The sequence below is a fragment of the Podarcis muralis genome, chromosome 2, assembly GCF_964188315.1.
Source record: "Podarcis muralis chromosome 2, rPodMur119.hap1.1, whole genome shotgun sequence".
Classification (NCBI taxonomy): Eukaryota; Metazoa; Chordata; class Lepidosauria; order Squamata; family Lacertidae; genus Podarcis; species Podarcis muralis.
In genome coordinates, this window is record NC_135656.1 from 79447774 (window position 1) to 79464748 (window position 16975).

Consider the following 16975-nt stretch of genomic DNA (forward strand, 5'->3'; position numbering starts at 1 on the left):
GCATGCCCCCTGGTGACAGTACAGTACCGAGGCTTTTCATAAACACTCCGAAATGTAGCCCTTTCCTTGTAATGTCCTTACGTCAGCTTGCAACATTGTAATATTTCCTCTGATGGGGCTGGGGAGGGAGGCTGCAGAAAAGGGGAGGCGAATATGTGAAAACTCCCAAGCTTGGCACCGTGCAAAATTGTTGTGTTTTTTTTTTATTTTTTGAAGGGAAGAAAGAAAAAAAAAAAGAGCGGGTAGGGGGAGAGGAAGAGAGCCAGTCTCAGAGCTGGAAAATAAACAGGGAGGCGTGCAAAGCGGAGACGATTGAAGGAGGGAGATTTTAAAAAATTACAAACGATTCAGTGAGGGATATTTAGAAGCGGGGTGGGTGAAAAAAGCTCGCGGAAAGGGGAGGAGAGTAAGTGCGAAAGGGTCTTTAAAAAAATTAAAAAATATTACAGAAACTTTAAAAAATACTATCGGCACATTGGAGGCTCTCGTCAACCCTTTCCCCAAAATTTGTGGGTTGGAAAGGGGACAGCAGCATCTATACCCAATGTGAGGTGAAGGAATCAGTAGATCTCTCCCCCCCCAAAAAAACAAACAAACAATGTTTTTAGCTTCCCGTGGCTGCCCAAGACTGGAAGGAACTCGGATAAAGGAACTTGGGGGACCGAGTTCAAACTAGAAAGCTCCTAACCCCAGCCCTGTTGTTTCAAGTGATTCTGCAACAGATTAAATGGGGTGGGGGGAGCTGAAAGGAATAAACTCGGGCGGGGGAGCAGACCCAGCCTTCTTCTAAGGCTACGTACATTTACAACCGAAAGTGCGAGCCTGGTTTTAAAAATAAAAAAAAAGTTAATAAAGCTGGAGAGTCGAACAGAGGAAGTGGCGGTTCCGGTTCTTGTCTTTCCGGTGTATGGCGCTCCACGACTTCGCTTTTACGCTGAAAAATTTGAAGAACTTTCCCCGTGCGATAAATTTCAGAAAGAATCTGTCGTAACTACTGTAAACAGCTCTGTTCTTCAGGAGGCCCCCTTCGATTCAGTCACAAGTTTCCGGATCAAAAGTTTTTTTAAATTTTATTTTTTAAAAAAATCACGTGTTCTTTTGCACTTCAGCTTTAATTCTCTTCGCTGTTGTAGCCACATGTTTGATTATATTACGGTTATGGTATTTTTCTGCAGCAGGGGCGAATGGGAGGGGAGAGTCCTAAGCCCCCCCTCCCTTAATTCCAAGATTGGGCACGATCCTGATCCTTCCAGGTAGATGTACCTCATCACTGTGGACTCCCAAGAGTGGACATCTACATGCCCTTGGGAAACTCTCCATCGAGGCATAATGAGAGTTCTCCTGCTGCTATCTCATGCCAGCCCTGGGGAAGGTTTGGAGTGCCAACTTCAGAATATTATTACTATGAAAAATTTGCATACCACCTTCCTCAAAAGACTGCACAACTGTTTACAACACAGAACATAATAAACAATATAATGTAAATACACAGTACAATGTCCAGACAGTATGAAAAATTAAGAGCAGTTATAGAGCTACAGTTCAAATCGTAAGCAATACATAGTAACAGATAACGGTAGTTAATACAAGCAATACATGCTAGGCAACATATCAAATCCTGCACAATATCCAGGAATATAATTCATAGAATCATAGAGTTGGAATAGACCACAAGGGCCATCGAGTCCAACCCCCTGCCAAGCAGGAAACACCATCAGAGCACTCCTGACATATGGTTGTCAAGCCTCTGCTTAAAGACCTCCAAAGACGGAGACTCCACCACACTCCTTGGCAGCAAATTCCACTGTCGAACAGCTCTTACTGTCAGGAAGTTCTTCCTAATGTTTAGGTGGAATCTTCTTTCTTGTAGTTTGGATCCATTGCTCCGTGTCCGCTTCTCTGGAGCAGCAGAAAACAACCTTTCTCCCTCCTCTATGTGACATCCTTTTATATATTTGAACATGGCTATCATATCACCCCTTAACCTCCTCTTCTCCAAGCTAAACAGGCCCAGCTCCCTTAGCCGTTCCTCATAAGGCATCGTTTCCAGGCCTTTGACCATTTTGGTTGCCCTCCTCTGGACACGTTCCAGTTTGTCAGTGTCCTTCTTGAACTGTGGTGCCCAGAACTGGACACAGTACTCCAGGTGAGGTCTGACCAGAGCAGAATACAGTGGCACTATTACTTCCCTTGATCTAGATGCTATACTCCTATTGATGCATTAATTAAAGCATGTGCTGTTTGCTCTTTCCATGCGTGCATTTGTGTGCCTTTTAAAAATAAAACAAAAGATGCTGTCCACAATTTGTGTGCAAGCAGGTTTCCCAAACCTGCAGTGGGCAGGGAAGCGCTAAGCGAAGGAAGGTGATTTCTGTCTCTGTTTCCCAGCCACACTAGTGGGCCATAGTTGGTGGGATGGATTTGAACTGTGTGCAGTTGTCACCTTCCTTCGCTTAGTGCTTCCCTGCCCACCACAGGTTTGGGAAACCTGAGGTCTAGTTGTGGACCTGCACAAAAATTGTGGACAGCATCTTTTTTCTATTTAAAAAAAATTGAAATATAAAGTTTCCAGTATAAAAATTTTGCACAAAAGTGTAGCTAAAATGGTGTGTATGTTGCATTCAAGTCAGGAAACCTGAGGTGTTGGTAAAGGTAAAAAGGTAAAGGTACCCCTGCCCGTACGGGCCAGTCGTGACCTACTCTAGGGTTGTGCGCTCATCTCACTTAAGAGGCTGGGGGCCAGCGCTGTCCGGAGACACTTCCAGGTCACGTGGCCAGCGTGACGAAGCTGCTCTGGCGAGCCGGCACCAGCGCAGCACACGGAAACACCTTCCCACTATAAAGCGGTACCTATTTATCTACTTGCACTTAGGGGTGCTTTCGAACTGCTAGGTGGGCAGGAGCTGGGGGAAACACGGGAGCTCACCCCACCGCGGGGATTCAAACCGCCGACCATGCGATCGGCAAGTCCTAGGCGCTGAGGTTTTACCCACAGCGCCACCCGCGTCCCTGAGGTGTTGGTGGGTGCCTGCAAATATAAATATTTTTAAAAAAACCACAAGCTTTCCAATATTCCAGATTTGCACAGTTAAATTAATTAATAAATAAATTGTGTGTCCTCCAGGCCTAAGATTTGGAGTCAAATGACAGACTGCCATTTCTTTCCTTTCCTTTTTCCTTTCCTATCTCCTGTACCTGATAGGGTAAGTTTTTTGTTTGTTTTTTGTTTATTAATGCAGCTGATTTGTGTAAGAGCTGTTCTGTGCAAAATAGCTGTTATTGAAAACAAAACTACCAAGAACATGTAATCAGCAACCACCGGTAGAAAAAGACAGGTTGGGGTGCGGCAATAGATGGCACCCAGCAAAATGTCATCATACATGTAAAAATGCTCATCCTCTCAATGTGCTTCAGTATGTCCACAGTTGGTTGACATGCAATGTTATATATAGGTATATTTCCCCTTATTGGGTTATCCATCGATTAGGAAAACCTGAATTTAGAGGTGGGGGGAGCTCAGGCTGCTACTTGGGTGACATTGTGGAAGATGATGTCATTGTGGAAGCCGCTAACTAAATGAATAAATGAAAAAGAGACACAAGCCGTCTCAAATCCACATTAAACTTCCGTGTGAATGAGCGCTAAGACTTGGAAGACCCTGGTCCTGATTTCCATTCTGCTTCAAGTTCCCTGAGCGACTCTTCCTTAGCCTGACCCTACCTCACAAGATTGCTGTGAAGATAAACTGGAGTGGGGCATGACACCTGGAGAAAAAGCAGGATATAAATGTAATAAAGCTATACTTCATCTGAATGTGGAAGGCTTATTTTTAATGATAGTTGTCATTTATTGCAGCACATTGTTATTATTAATTTTTCAGCTTGTACTGCAAGAATGAGCATCTGACTATAAATTACCAAAAAACAAAAGTTATGATATTCGGCAAATCTAAGAAAACTTACAATTGGTCGCTCGATGGAAATACACTGGAGCAAGTATTCTCATTCAAGTATCTCTATGTGGTCTTTCAGTGGACAGGAAAATGATCTGCACAGGTTCAATCAAGTACCCTATTAGCTGGAGAACTTTAAATAGACTACTATGATTCCACCATACAAAAGGGGGCAACTTGGTGCAGCCCACTTTAGAACTTTATAAGACCAGGGTGTTGCCAAAGTTGTTATATGGAACACCACTGTGGGCCATGACCAATTTAGACTCACTGGAGAGGGTGCAATTATTTTTTTGCGCAGACTGCCAGTCCCTACCTCTACAAAAATAGCACAGCTCCATGCACAACTGGGTGTAATGCCCATTAAAGCCAAGGTCTAGCTCTGCCTTTTTGGTTAAAAACTATTTTTAAGCATGTATCAGAATCCTTCATGACATTTTTGGAAGACATGACCCCAAACTCATGGAAACGTGAAATGCAGTCTGCTGCCATGAGGTTGGGACTCTCTGCCTCCTTTCTTGTGGCACAGAGTTTTGAGAGAGCTAAAGAATTAATACTCCAAAGGCTTAAAGACACTGAGATGCAATCACAAACTGCTGAGATCAAGATCTGCCAATCAAACAAATTGTATGCTTTTTGTATTCCATTGTATCCATCCCTGCCAAGATATCTGGTAGATTTGCCAAATGTTAAAATGAGAGTAGTAGCCTTTACTCAGGCAAGACTAAATGCCCTTGCGATAGCAGATTGGACAGGCCGACATAAAGGAGTTCCTAAGAAGGATAGAGTTTGCTCGTGCAACTCTCTGTCTATAGAAGACATAACTCATGTACTCCTCCAATGCCCTTTTTATAATGATCTTAGAAACAATTACATCCATCCATTGTTAAGATTGCAGAAGGGAAGAGTGTCTCTTGCAAAGACCTGTTTTTTGCTGTCTGATGTGGAGAGGTATATATCCTATTGAACATCCAAATTTATTTCAAAGGCTTTACAAATTTGTGTAATACAACTTAAAGGGGGAATGAGAAAATATTTATTCTGTAAAGGTCAGGGAATACAAATGTCAGCTACTATTCATAGCTATATTCTTCTTATTATTTTCATGTGTACAATGGCTATTCACTAGACACAATAAATTGAACTGAACTTAATTATTATGGAATGTAATAGATGTACCCTATTTCAAATTTAAATTGTGATCTGGTGCAGGGTAGGGCTGCTATACATCTGGGTTTTCCTGGACACATCCGGGAATCGCTCAGAAAATGGCATCTGGGTGGATTTTTGCTGAATCGGTGGAATGTCTGGGGAAACCGGATTTTAACTTTTGGGAATATGGCAACCCTAGTACAGGGGTTCTCATATTATAGCCTGTGGAGCATCAGTGGTCTACAAACCATTGCATGTCTGTGAAGAACACTTCCAATTTGAATTCTATAGTATTCTACGGAATTCAAATTGTACTACAATAAAATACAAAAGAAGAAGTCAAGATAGGGTTGCCATATGTCATTCTGTAGTCAGAGGCAAAGCTCAACTTTTCTGTCTGGATTTTCACTGTTTGAAATCTGCCAGCCCGAAAGAAGCAATAAAAATACAATAAAAATAATACTATCTAGCTCATGGGTAGGCAAACTAAGGCCTGGGGGCCAGATCTGGCCCAATCACCTCCTAAATCCGGCCCGCGGATGGTCCAGGAATCAGTGTGTTTTTACATGAGTAGAATGTGCACTTTTACAGTAGTACCTCGGGTTACATATGCTTCAGGTTACAGACGCTTCAGGTTATAGACTCCACTAACCCAGAAATAGTACCTCGGGTTAAGAACTTTACCTCAGGATGAGAACAGAAATCGTGCTTCGGTGGCGCGGCGGCAGCGGGAGGCCCCATTAGCTAAAGTGGTGCTTCAAGTTAAGAACAGTTTCAGGTTAAGAACAGACCTCCGGAACGAATTAAGTACTTAACCCGAGGTACCACTGTATTTAAAATGCATCTCTGGGTTATTTGTGGGGCATAGGAATTCATTCATTTTTTCCCCTTCAAAATATAGTCCGGGCCCCCCACAAGGTCTGAGGGGACTGGCCCGCTGCTGCAAAAGTTTGCTGACCCCTGATCTAGCTCATTACATTACAATTGCTACAACAGGCAGAAAAAAATTAAGTGGTCCACCAAGAGCCTAAGGAATTGGTTTGAGAACCACTGATTTAGTGACTATTTTTGTCTACACCTATTAACATGTTTCTGCCCAATGTTAGGCAATCAAATCATGATAGAAAGAGGCATTCCTATTCAGTGTAATATGGGTATTTTCACAACTATAGTTATAAGGACAAGCAATTACATAAGTGTAAGGAGGGGTGGGTGACTTTGCAAAACATATACCTATGCACATGTAGTGGTTACATAATACATCTATAGAAATACCTGAAAACATATTTACAACTGAAAGTGTAAAAAACATATTTAGTTGCCTATATTGCAGCTAGAACAGAATTCTAGTTTTCATAGCATTTCAAGAGCATTACAACCTGAAGGTTGGCTTTATTTACCGTATTTTTCACTCTATAAGTTGCACCAGACCACAAGACGCAACTAGTTTTTGGAGGAGGAAAACAAGAAAAAAAATATTCTGAATCTCAGAAGTCAGAACAGCAAGAGAGATTGCTACGCAGTGAAAGCAGCAATCCCACTTGCTGTTCTGGCTTCTGGGATAGCTGCGCAGCCTCCATAAGACGCACACACATTTCCCCTTACTTTTCAGGAGGGAAAAAGTGAGTCTTATAGAGCAAAAAATATGGTACTTACCTATCCCTACTTTTCAATAACACTAAGAAAACAGCAACCCCAAATCAGTGTGGTATATATAAAGTCAATATAAAATCAAAAGTTAAAATATAAGAAAATAAAACTGGGTCACAAGGTAAGCTTGTGTAAATAAAAAAAAATGTTGTAGGATTGTTTCGGTGCCTAATGATAGCTATTGCAGTGGTTACAATAAATGTATATGGCACAAAGTGTGGGGACCCAGGAAAGGGCCTTTTCAGATGTGTGTGTGGGGGGGTCCTTGTACATAGAGCTGCCTCCCGTTTCTTATTTATTTATTTGTTAAATTTAAATGCAACCCATATATAGTGGGGGGAGGTTTTTTAAAACAGTGGAGAAAAGGTAAAGAAAAAAGGGTATGGTACAGTTAGCAATTACAATTTTTAACTTACTGTATTCTGTATAAATGAGTTCCATTTCTTTATTGTGTTAACTGGCTAGTTAACAAAAATCTTTTTCATCAAGTGATGAAACAGAAGGAGATGAAGAGAGACCTGCCTGAAGAAGGAAAGCCCTGACTGCTGATGCTTCTGTTAGTAGGGGTTTTTTAAAGCGATTTGTTGTGTACTTTAACAATTGTATTATTTTATGTATTAAATATTAAATGTATTAAAGCCCTGTGGCTTGTAAATAAATAAGTTAATACATAAGTACATAAATGCATATGTAAATAAAAAAGTTTTATTTGTTGCAACCCTAACCCTAACCCTAACCCTAACTCTAACCCTAACCCTAACCCTAACCCTAACCCTAACCCTCATTCCTTATCCATTTGGGATTTGCCTCTGCATTAGCTTTGGTGAAGCAATAACCATGTGTGGTCTGTTTATTTTCAGGACCTTTTGACTTGCATATATGCAACCTGCTCATCTTGTTCCTCAGGTATTTCTTATGATGATACTTTTCAGCTAGCTGCTTGTTTTACAAATAATATGAATTATATTGTAGGTAGTTAAATATCAAAGGGCTTTTACTCTGGACAGATTTAATGTGTTTGCCTTCTCTGACGGTTGATTACCTCCTTGTTCTCAAAGCCACTGATAAAAAATGTGGCCACTACCAATGGGATTTTATCTCCCAGCAAGTATTTTATTGTAACACTGAGCTAACCTTCCTGGTAGTTTGGGTATCATTTTCTGACACGCTCCAGTGTAAAAAATATAAAATAAAAGAGCATGTTCCATGGATTCCACACCCTGGTCATGATGAGGACAAGCCCCACCATATCTTCCCCAAAAGCAATTGAGAAGGCAAACACATTAAATCTTTTGGAGTGCTCCTTAGTTCATTGCTCATCTTGTTCATACATATATCTGAGCTGGTGGCATTTGTATTATACCTCATTTTGTATTTTGCCCTGTACTTAAAATTATGTTGCATTGTATGGTTTTATTTTTGGTCTTATTTCTGGTCTGTTGACCATAGTAAATTGATGGGGATGATAGAAAAAAACATGTTTTAAGCTGGTTTCTAAAACTAGGGGCAAAGGATGCTTGCCCAGTATACTGTTCAGTTTCTGTTAATTGGTTCTCATGGGAAACTTGCAGATTCTAGCTTCGCACAATTAACTCAGGCTGGTGTCAATTTACTCTTGGCAGAAAGCCCAGGTCTGCTTGACCTAGAAACTACTCACTCTGATTGGTTAACGACCAGCACTCAACTCTGTTATCAAGGGATTGCTAGCTCAGTTTGATGTGAGGTGTTGTTAGGAGTAGAAGTGCTGTGTATGGTTTTGAGAGAGAGAAAGAGAGGATTTATTTTGCTTTGATTTGTATGCAGAAACTCTGCTGGTTTTATTTTTCTCCTTTTAATAAATCCTGTAAATAGTTATTCTGAGTCTAGCTGACTTGTCATTACTGCCGCAACTAGCTTCTTCGCTGTGCAGGAAAACTCTGCTACGTTTGGGCTAAAGCCAATAGGGCTATGCCTGACATTTCAAAGTTCCATGAGGTTATGGGCATTGTGCTGCCAGCCTGAGTTGCGGTGGTGTCAGCATCAACGGCGTTGGTTCCAGTAGTTCCAGAAGTTGTTGTTCCTGTTGGTGCAGCAGATGGACTCTGGCTGGTTCCTGACTGTGGTGAGCTGGTGACGCAGCGGACACAAGGACAACAGCTGCAGCGTGTGAGTGCTGGGTGCTGTGGTTCCTGTTTTCTCTCTCGGTGGTCGTGAGTAGCTGGTTCCGGGTTCCAGGGACATCGCTCTCAAGATGGCCTCACAACCAGTTCAGATGGCTTTTGAGCGTCTGAATGACTCCAATTACTTGCTGTGGTCGGAACGCATGCAGGCAGTGCTGCAGAGGGATCGTCTCTGGCAAGTGGTGAGTAAGTTTCCTGCGAAGCCTGATGATGAAGACCTCGATAAAGACCAAAGAGCAAGGGCCACAATTGTCTTGGGGCTGGAAGATTCCCAGTTGCCGTATGTGAGGGGAATCAAGACAGCTAGAGGTGTGTGGCAAGCACTTAAAGAACTCCATGTGCGTGAGACAGCGGTTTCCAAGCTGTTCATTCGCAAGGCATTGTACAAGGCAATGTTACAGCCTGGGGTTACAATGCAGGAACACCTACACAGTTTACAGTTAAAGTTTACTGCGCTACAGGAAAGAGACTGTGCGTTAGACCAGCAGGAGAAGGTGGCTATTATTTTGAGTTCTCTCCCGGAAAGCTGGGATAATTTAGTTTTGTCTCTAGAAGGCATGCAGGAGCATGATTTATCAGTCAGTTACGTTACTGGGCGTTTGATTGAAGAATGGCAGAAGAGGCAAGAAAGGTCGTTGGCTGCAGAGGCTTCTACAGGCGGGCGGTTTGGAAGGAGTTCTCATGCTGTGCCAGAGGTGAAACAAAAGCAGCGTACCGGTGAGGAGTCAGCGTTTGCTGTTAGGCGTTGTTTCCGATGTGGGTCTTCAGCGCATCTAAAACGACAATGTCCGGAGTTGGTCAAGTCTCAGTTGCCGGTGCAGGAGCAGAGACGAGATCAGCAGCAGCGAAAAAAGAAATTCTTCAAACAAAAACAGTCGGCTCAGCTGGTGACCGGCGAGGTCAAGATTGCTGATGAGAAACAAGCGGTCTGGGTGGTCGATTCGGGAGCATCTCGCCACATCGTAAATTCAGATGAATTGTTTGTTTCCAAGAACTCAGCACAGCGCAGCCAGGTGGCTCTAGCAGACGGAAGTACTTCCGAAGTGATTTCGGGGGGTGCAGTTTTTGTTCCTTGTCTTCGTGAATGCCTGCAAAATGTACTTTGTGTGCCGTCATTAAGGAGCAATCTGATGTCTGTAGATTGTTTGCTAAAAGCTGGGTTTAAAGTGCATTTTGAAGGAGACAGTTGCATTATTAAGAAGGCTGGTGAGATTTTAGGCACTGCTAAGTCAGAGGGAGGCTTGTTTTGGCTTAAAGCAGGATCTCAAGTTGCAGCAGTAGTCAGTAAATCTCAGCCTGCAGTGAATAACAAAGCTATACATGACAACTGTGTGCACTTATTGCATAGGAAAATGGGGCATGCTTGCTGGAAAAGTGTACTAAAAATGTCTGAATTGGCTGATGGGGGTAATTTAAAGAGTTGTAACAAGTACCTTGATTGTAATGTGTGTAAAAAGGTTAAAACCCACAGAGTCTCTTACCCCAGAAGTGACAGAGTTAGTGAGTCACCGCTACAGCTGGTTCACATGGACGTAATTGGTCCATTTGCTGTAAGCAGGGGTGGATCGCGTTTTTCACTAACAATTGTGGATGACGCCACACGTTATTCTTGGGTTTTTCCCATGAAGAATAAGGGTGACGTGTTCACTAAGTTTAAAGGCTGGGTGGCATCTGTGGAAAGATTTCTGTCCATTAAACTCAAAAGGATTCAGACAGACAGAGGTGGCGAATTTATGTCAAATGCCTTTAAAGATTGGTTACAAAAGCGTGGCATTGGACATAGAAAAACGAACGTTTTTTCCCCAGAGGAGAATGGCGTTGCAGAGCGAAAAAACAGATCTTTACAAGATATGATGTTTGCCATGCTTGATGATGCTGATTTGCCCATGTCTTATTGGGGGGAGAGCATGCTCACCGCGTGTTATCTCCAAAACAGGCTCTTTCATCAAACAATAGGTACAACCCCGTACTTTAAATTGTTTCAGAAAAAACCTAAAATTGACCATTTCCATGTGTTTGGATCAAAAGCCTGGGTATTAATTCCGAAACAAATGAGGAAGAAGGGAGATCCTAAGACCAAACAGTTAGTGTTTGTGGGTTACCAGGAGCTGGGAAAAGGTTTCCGTTTTGCTGAAGGGACAAATGGCATTGTGATCTCCAGGAATGCCAGTTTTTGTGAACATAGTGGCTGGGAGAGACTACATGCCAATACTGAGGTTTGGTTTGAACCTTCCCAGGAGCTTCATGACTCTGAAGGTAGACATAGAGAATCAGAGTCTGAGGGGGAGGAAAGTTCAGATAAGAGCTCTCAAGAAAGTGGAGTTAGCCAAAGACCAGTTGCTAAGCAACAAAAGAGAGGTCGTAGTTCTGAGGAGGAAAGTGGGTCAGAAGAAAAATTTTCTCCCAGAAGATCTAAAAGACAAAACAAAGGAGTGCCTCCGGTGCGTTTTTCCCCAGATACTGCAAATGTGTTTAGTGTAAGTGCAGAACCCAAGAGTTTTCAGGAGGTGTTAAAGTTACCAAAAGAGGAGGCAGAGCGCTGGAAACAGGCAATGGAGGAAGAGATGTCCTCTCTGAATGAGCACAAGGTTTTTACACCAGTAGCAGCGCCTGAGGGGGCAAAGATTGTAGGCTGCAGGTGGGTGTACAAACTTAAACCTCTGGTGACAGGAGAGTACAAATACAAAGCTCGTTTAGTTGCTCAAGGATACTCTCAGAGGCCTGGAAAAGATTATGACGAGACTTTTTCCCCTACTGCTAAGGGGGACAGTGTAAGGCTGATTTTAACGCTTGGAGCAAAGAGAAAACTCCTGTTAAACCATTTTGATATCCAGACTGCATATTTACATGCATCAATATCAGAAGACCTGTATCTAGCCGAACCGCCTGGTTATGAGACAGGTTCCAATAGAGTGTTAAAATTAAACAAAGCTCTATATGGTCTCAAACAGGCTGCAAGATCTTGGAACAAATGTTTCCATGAGGCCTTAGTGTCATTTGGTTTCAAGCAGAGTACAGCTGACAATTGTGTTTATGTACGTGGTACAGGCAGTGATCAAGAGTTTTGTCTGATTTATGTAGATGATGTTTTGTATGCCTGCAAAACAGATAAACAAACTAAAAGGTTTGCCAAGCAATTGTCCAGTAAGTTCAAAGTGAAAGACTTAGGCCCGGTTAGGACATATCTAGGGTTGGAAGTGTGCTGGGCCCAAGATGGCAGCTGCCTAATTAGTCAGCAGAACAAAGTTAAACAACTACTGACTACATACAGGATGCAGGATTGCAAAGGGGCAGTGGTGCCTATGGATCCAGGTTTCATAAAAACACTTCATATAGATGAGAGTCCTGAATTTGAACATCCTGATGTATATCACTCTGTAATTGGAAGTTTATTGTATCTAGCACAGTGGTCCAGACCTGATATTAGCTATGCAGTAGGCATATTAAGTAGATTGGTCTCAAAGCCCACACTAAATGCCTGGAAAGGGGTAAAACAAGTTCTGAGATATCTCAAACAGACAATTGGCTATATGTTACAATTAAATTCTTCAGAGGATGAAATGTTGAGTTGCTTCTGTGATAGTGACTGGGGAAATTTGCCGGATAGAAAATCTGTCACAGGACTGGTCATAATGGTCGGTGGAGCTTTAATCAGCTGGCGGTCGCACAAGCAAGACGTTGTAAGTGTGTCATCAACGGAATCAGAGTACGCCGCATTGAGTGAATTGTGCAACGAGGTGATTTCAAGCATTTGTTAACAGATTTAAATGTAAATTGTGGAGAACCAGTACAAGTTTACATTGATAATCAAGCTTGTATAACCTTAAGTAAAACAGAGGGTTTCAAATCGCGTTCCAAACATATCTCTGTAAAATACCAAAATGTACGTTGCTGTGTACAAGACAATGTAATCACCTGTACTTATGTATCAAGTGAAGAAAATGTAGCAGATGTGTTAACTAAACCATTGGCAAAGATAAAGAACAAGCGAATGTGCAAGGGTTTAGGTTTGCTGGAAAAATGATCTCCTACATAGGTGTATTTGGTGTTAATTGTTCAGCAGAATCTGTGAGGGGGTGTTCAGTTTCTGTTAATTGGTTCTCATGGGAAACTTGCAGATTCTAGCTTCGCACAATTAACTCAGGCTGGTGTCAATTTACTCTTGGCAGAAAGCCCAGGTCTGCTTGACCTAGAAACTACTCACTCTGATTGGTTAACGACCAGCACTCAACTCTGTTATCAAGGGATTGCTAGCTCAGTTTGATGTGAGGTGTTGTTAGGAGTAGAAGTGCTGTGTATGGTTTTGAGAGAGAGAAAGAGAGGATTTATTTTGCTTTGATTTGTATGCAGAAACTCTGCTGGTTTTATTTTTCTCCTTTTAATAAATCCTGTAAATAGTTATTCTGAGTCTAGCTGACTTGTCATTACTGCCGCAACTAGCTTCTTCGCTGTGCAGGAAAACTCTGCTACGTTTGGGCTAAAGCCAATAGGGCTATGCCTGACATTTCAAAGTTCCATGATATACAAGGGAAACTGATTCCACAATATAGGTGTTATTGCGCTGAGTGCCCTGTTCTCTGTGGCCACCAGACAGATGTTCTAAACTCACCTGGCAGCCTTTCTCAACCTGTGGGTCCCCAGATGTTTTGGGACTACAACTCCCATCACCCCTAGCTAGCAAGGCCAGAGCTCAGGGATGATGGGAGTTGTAGTCCAACAACACCTGGGGATCCACAGGTTGAGAACTACTAAAGGAAAGTCAGCAATCCTTCTCCAGCAGATCTCAAGTAATGGGCCAAAATATATGGAGAAAGGAGGCCCTTTGGGTAGGCTGGTCCCAACTTGCTTAGGAATGTATAAACTAACACTAACGTATTGAGTGTGTGCTGGTTTTACAGCAAAGGTGCCACCATGTTATCAGTAACCAGCTTTGGTAAATAGCTGGGCTGCTGCCTTTTGCACCAGCTGCAGCTTCCAGACCAGCTTTCAGGGTAGCCCTACACAGATTGCTTTGTGATAATGTGATTGAGTGTTACCAATGCCTGAACCACTTTGGCTCACCTACCTCTGTCCAGGAATGGCTGCAGCTGTTACACCAGCCATAGCTAGTAAAAAGGTGCTCTATTAGGGTTGCCATACATCTGGAATTTCCCGGACAAATCTAGAATAGTGCAGTCAGCAACAGATGTCTGGACGTATGGCAGCCCATGTTGGCAGTGCCATTTTTGCCAAATTTCCATTAAAAATAGCTCAGAAATAGCATTATTTTGCAACAAAAAAACCCTCAAAAACTTTGGGCAAAACTAAAAAAAAATCAACAACTTTTCTGTCCAGTTTTTCACTGTTTGAAATATGCCAACCTTAGTTCTACTCACTGATACCCAGGAGATCCAGAATACTACATTTTGCTACCTAGAGCTCCCAGGTTTAAAGCAATTGGAAGCCCTGGGCTAGGAGACCCTGGGAGTATGCTAACTTAATAGCATACGATCACGAGAAACAGAACCCCGTTCTCTTCTTTGCCTACTCAATGAACGTAGAGCATTGCAGAAATTTTAGCATTGACAAAAAGATTGTTTATAAATTTATAGCCTTAAATAAGGTTACAAAAGTATGGAATTAATGAAGATATCCACACAGAACATTCATAGGGGAATCGAAGCTATGTTATAACATTACACTATATAGAAAGTCAGAGCAATATCTTTTGACCTCTTTTGGATGCAAACTTATCAATTGTATCATTAAAATCAGTAAATCACAGTTTTATCATTTTCTATGCGTGAAATGCTTAGATCACATGACCAATCCTAGCACATTGTTGACCATAGAGCATTCTTTATCCTTTTTAGTCTATAAAATTATCTTTTGCCATTACAGTTTGTAACCATTAAACAAAGGACCAATCTGATAATTGTTTCCACATTTGGAACAGCTGTCCAAATTTTCTCCTGGAATATTATTTGATACATATCTAGGTGGCTGAAATTTGCTTTTTCAGGGTGAGCTTCTTTGACGTACAGGTGGAAGTGCAAGAATTCATCAACTAGACTAAGGTCAACATCCTATGAATGCATCAACATCTCAGCGTCATTGTGAATATCTTCTCTGGTTGCTTGCAGGTTCACGAAAAATGAAAAATTGCCAGCTATACTCCTGTACACTGTTGCTCCTCTGTCTAGGTTGGCTTCAAGAGCATCCATGACAGGGATAAATGAATTTTCCCTAAACTTGTCTCTTGCAGAGAGTTCGTCCAAGGTTTCGGGTGCTGTCTCATCATTTTTTATTTTTTTATTCTTTGTATTCTTTTGACAGTTTTGTACCCTACATCCGGTAGAGTAAATTTGGCTTGCTGTTAAATTTCATCAAAATTAGCCCGAATGTTTGATACAAACTGTAACAGTGAACTGTAAATATTTGCACATGTGCTCAAATGAAATTTGTGAAGTTCTGAGTGACTTGCTAACTTTATGAAATTGTTCTAGCAAATGTGTCCAAAGATGAAGCATGAAAATGAATTCAAATTCTTCCATTTTCTAAAGAAAATTTTTTAGCCTATTGTCTATTATCACCTTTTTTAGTTTCATCACAGTAAATACAACCCAGGGCTTCAACAATGTAAGCATAACTTCCACTAATAGCTGAGGTAGCTTTGACAAGAGCCTCCCATCTTATGTCTGGCAAATCTTTAGGGTCAAGAGGCAAGATTTTTTTAACACTGCCCATCTTTTTGTAGAAGTGCAGAAAAATAAAAATAAAGCTCATTTATTGTGGCAAAAAAAATATCACTGCATCCAGGCATGAAAGGACGAGTCAACTGTGGTTCGTCCAACTAAAATGGAATGTAGTCTGTGAAACCTTATAGCATAACAAAAATTGATAGTCTTTAAGGTGACGCAAAACTCTTTGTTGCTATTGCAAGCAATCTACATGAGATGTTATCAGAGCATGAATGACAGCAGGAAAAATCTCAATCAGTGACAAGAGGATGCAGCCTGCTGAACAAGTGTTTAACTAATTTTGATAACGACAGTCACAATGTCAGCAGCCTCAACTGTTGTCCTCCTGCAGTCAAATGCTGGTGAATGGTTAGCGAATGAATGGCTTGAGAGACAGTGCCACCTAATCGCTCTTCGATTCCTCATGTCTCAGCCGTGCTTTTTTCATTTGTGGTGCTGGCTCCCCATGACGACCGCATTTGGTGATTCACTTGTTGATGTTAGTCATTCAATCAATACTGACTTATCACATTTTGGAAGGTGAATTAAGCTCAAAATTGCCCAAGACATTTTGCCGCCTGAGGCAAAGGACAAGATCGCAGCACCACCTCACCTTCCATGTAGAGACTGGACCAGAAGTTGAATCTTACTTCAATCCAGGCAACAGGATAATGTCCCCATGTGCACCTGAGTGCAGTAGGCTAGGTTAAGGGGTGCGTGACAAGCCTGTGGCTTAGTGTGCTTTTAATATGAGTTTTAAACTGGTTATACTGTCTCTGTTATAAGGGAAAGTTGTTTCTGTCTTTCATTGATTAATATTGTCTTGTTTGTAAGCCATCCAGAGACTATTTTTTTTAAAGGTGGTCACATAAATTTAATAAATGGCATGAATACACCATATTTTAGTGCCTGATGTTCTGTTCTTCACTGCTTGCTCCACCTTCCATTGTGCATTCTGCTTACATCCTGATCTTTTACATGTTTAATTGGAATGAAGTCCTATTTTGTTCACTGGGAATTTCCTCGGGTACGTGGGCATAGACTTGCATCTTTAATGGGTTATTTCATGGTTTGTGGCAAACCATAATTTGCCATTCCGCCCAAACTGGGAAACCGTGGTTTGCACTAGCCTTCCAGACCAGTTTCACATTCATTATCTCAATAACCTTTATGGCCTTGTGTACTTCAGTATTACCATCTCTGGGTGAAAAGGCCTGAGAGACAACAGCTACTTAATTAGCAGGGTTAGGGCAAGATTTAAACCAGTTCGTATATCACAGTCTTAATACTACAGTAGCTCCCCAAAGTACCTACTATTTAGGTCTTTCTAGAAGATGTTTTAC

General features: G+C 41.7%; 1 long non-coding RNA gene across 2 annotated transcripts; it reads left to right on the forward strand.

Moving 5' to 3' along the window:
- The first annotated feature begins 72 nt into the window (after positions 1-72).
- LOC114591672 (uncharacterized) lies at positions 73-16532 on the forward strand. 2 transcript variants are annotated; one of them, XR_003705318.2, is made up of 3 exons: positions 73-7310; positions 7615-7660; positions 15036-16532. It is a non-coding gene; the product is annotated as an uncharacterized LOC114591672 (long non-coding RNA). The 2 variants fall into 2 exon arrangements; XR_003705317.2 differs by having other exon boundaries at positions 73-7660.
- Positions 16533-16975: the final 443 nt, after the last annotated feature.